Here is a 3,394-nt window from a genome sequence, read left to right as displayed (position 1 = left end):
TGGGCAACAAATAGTGAGACTCCAACTCAAAAAAAAAAGGTTTAAGGAAGCTGGGCTCGATGGCTCAGGCTGTAATCCCGCGCCTTTGGGAGGCTGAGGTGAGGGGATTGCCTGAGCCTGCGGGTTCAAGACCCGCCTGGGAAGCGAGACCTCATCTCTACAATAAATCAAAAAATCAACCGGGCGTGGTAGTGCATGCCTGTAATTCCGGTTACTTGGAAGGCTGAGGCGGAAGGATCGCCGGACCCCAGCAGGTCGAGGCTGCGGTGGCCGGGAGCGGCCACTGCACTCCAGTCTGGGTGACCGAGTGAGACTCCAACTCAAAAAAAAAAAAAAAAAGGTTTAAGGAAATTACATAGATATAAAAACCTTACCCTTCCAAAATTTAGACATCATAGGAATTATCTTGATAAAATGTAAAAATCTTTGTTTCTTAAGCTAGTTTCCAAAAGTTAAATAAAAACCTTCTGCAGTGTGATTGTTTCTTCTTATGGGAATCCCATCTGGATAACCTGAAATTCAAATCTGCTGACACAGAAAGAGCATGGACAAGGGTTATAAGTGAACACTATTTTATAGAGGTATAAGCATGGACAATAGCCCCTGCATTTTTTAGTTTATTCTGAAAACTCTCATGTATACACTCCAAATCTGCGTGCCTTCTCTTCAACACATATGTCTTTTCTGAGTTGATTTTTTTCATGGAAACTTCAGAGGGCCCCTGGCTGCTACACATTCAGAAAATCCAAGACTACAGACTTAAGTTGTAGTGAAGGAAACCTTTAAGATAAAACATTTCAGCAATCATAACTACAGATTTAGACCTGGAGAAAAAAAAATTGCAGAAACCAAGACAAACCTTAAGAGAGAATCCCAGATCTTCTCAAAGTGAGAAAAAGCTAACAGCAGTGGAATATCATGAGAAGTAAACTCCTGAGATATCAATCTAAAGTTTCAAAAATAAACAGATTATAGAATTTAAAATTTAAAATTACATTAAAATTTAAATGTCTTGCAATTTCATTATGAGCAAATTAATACTTTAAGAAAATCGTGTTGTTTTATCTATTTCCTTAGTTTTCTGTTACTGTGCGTGTGAGTGTGTGTATGTGTGTTTTGAGTTGGAGTCTCACTCTGTAGCCAAAGCTGGAGTGCAGTGGCACACTCACAGCCACCCCAGCATTAACCTGCTGGGCTCCGGCAGTCCCTCCACCTCAGCCTTCCAAGTAGCTGGAACTACCAGCGCTCACTACCACGCCCACCTAATTTTTGATTTATTGTAGAGACGAGGTCTTGCCAAGTTGCCTGGGCTGGTCTCGAACCCACAGGCTCAGGCAATTCACTTGCCTCAGCCTTCCAAAATACTGGGATTACAGGCTGAGCCACTGAGCCTGTCTAGTGTGTTTTTTATATCAAGTCTCAACCTCTAGAAAGACCATCATAAATAATTTCTTTTAAGCTGGGGCTTGGTGACTCACCCTGTAATGTCGCGCTTTGGGAGGTTGAGGTGAGTGCATTGCCTAAGCCGGCAGGTTGAGACCCACCTGGGCAACTTGGGGAGACCTCATCTCTACAATAAATCAAAAAATTAGCCGGGCGTGGTAGCGCCCGCCTGTAGTTCCAGCTACTTGGAAGGCTGAGGCGGAAGGATCGCTGGAGCTAGCTGGTCGAGGCTGCAGTGGCCAGGAGCGGCCACTGCACTCCAGTCTGGGTGACAGAGTGAGACTCCAACTCAGATAATAATAATAATTTCTTTTAATTATAGCCAACTCAATCACATACAAATTTTTTTTCATAAATTCTCGTTTTATAAACCGCATCACAAGTTATACAGGCCATTAATATATGCTTGGACTTTCTGATTTCTTACAGATTTCCCTCTTTCTTAAATAACCAATTTACTTGAAGACAAAAGTTTGCTATATGAGATTCTTTCTCTGACCAGTTTTTTTCTTTTTCTTTTCTTTTTTGCTGCAAAAAGATTTTTATTTGGTCCAGGGCGGTTAAAAAGCTGCCCAGTGGCTGGAGGGGGCGGCTCAGTCAGAAGAAGCCCTGATACTTTGAGAAGGGCCCCCGAGAGGCCGCTGGGCTCCTTGTCGTGCTTGAGGGTGAGCCTTTGGAAGAGATACTCACCCAGCCCAGACTCGGGCCGGCCAGCCTGGGAAGGTTGGTCGGGTGGTCACCCATCTTCTTGATGAGTTTCACCTCCTCCTGGAGTGGTTCTCCAGGAAGTCACAGAGATGGGGGTCTGTGGGTCCCAGGGCATGAAGGTCCAAAAGGGCTTGGTTCAGGCTCTTCTCTGAGGCCATGGCGGCTACCATGGCCTCCAGGGTTTTACCCCACTCATCTTGAGAGGGCTTCTGGATATCCTGGAAGAGGGCGCGGCCGCCACGCTGGTTTTGCATCTTCAAGAGACGCTCGGCGCCCTCGCGCTTCTCCTCCGCCGAGAAGGTGGTCTCGGAGGCTGCCAGTGGAGAGGAGTTCGGAGGGCAGTGAGAGGCTGGAAGAGAGGGAGTCCCCGGGTCTCTTCCATCCAAACACTGTTGAAGCAAGGGACAGATCCGCGGGACAGCCGAATGCGCTGCCAGCTTTTTTCTGGCAGTTTCTTTCTTTCTTTCTTTCTTTCTTTCTTTCTTTCTTTCTTTCTTTCTTTCTTTCTTTCTTTCTTTCTTTCTTTCTTTCTTTCTTTCTTTTCTTTCTTTTTTTTTCTTCTGTCAGAGTCTCACTCTGTCGCCCAGACTGGAGTGCAATGGCCGCTCCCGGCCATCACAGCCTCAACCTGCTGGGCTCCGGGGATCTTTCCGCCTCAGCCTTCCGAGTAGCCGGAATTACAGGTGCGCGCTATCACACCCGGCTAATTTCTGATTTATTGTAGAGATGAGGTCTTGCCAAGTTGCCCAGGCAGGTCTCGAACCTACGAGCTCAGGCAATTCACTCACCTCGGCCTCCCAAAGCACTGGGATTACAAGCAGAGCCACCGAGCCCGGCCTTTTTTTTTTTTTTGAATGTCCTTTCTTATCCAAAATATATCTTTATGTCTGTAACTCTCTCCACATTTCTTTCTACTTACTGGTTGCTTCTTTTTCTTTTTTGAGTTGGAGTCTCACTCTGTCACCCAGACTGGAGTGCAGTGCTCACGCTCCCAGCCACCACAGCCTCAACCTGTTGGACTCCAGCGATCCTTCTGCCTCAGCCTTCCAAGCAGCCAGAACCACAGGCGCGGGCTACCACACCCGGCTAATTTTCTATGTATTGTAGAGACAAGGTCTCACCAAGTTGCCCAGGAGGATCTTGAACCCACAGGTTTAGGCAATCCACTCGCCTTGGCCTCCCAGAGTGCTGGGATTATAGGCTGAGCCACTGAGCCCGGCCTACTTTGTTTCCTAATAACCTA

General features: G+C 46.7%; 1 pseudogene; it reads right to left on the bottom strand.

Moving 5' to 3' along the window:
- Nucleotides 1–2,059: 2,059 nt before the first annotated feature.
- On the bottom strand, nt 2,060–2,540 carry LOC103264664 (annotated as a pseudogene).
- Nucleotides 2,541–3,394: the final 854 nt, after the last annotated feature.

This window comes from Carlito syrichta, unplaced genomic scaffold (genome assembly GCF_000164805.1).
Source record: "Carlito syrichta isolate Samal-C Ts95f unplaced genomic scaffold, Tarsius_syrichta-2.0.1 Scaffold95884, whole genome shotgun sequence".
Classification (NCBI taxonomy): Eukaryota; Metazoa; Chordata; class Mammalia; order Primates; family Tarsiidae; genus Carlito; species Carlito syrichta.
The sequence above is the reverse complement of the archived record's forward strand: the minus strand, read 5'-3'. Positions and strand labels throughout refer to the sequence as shown.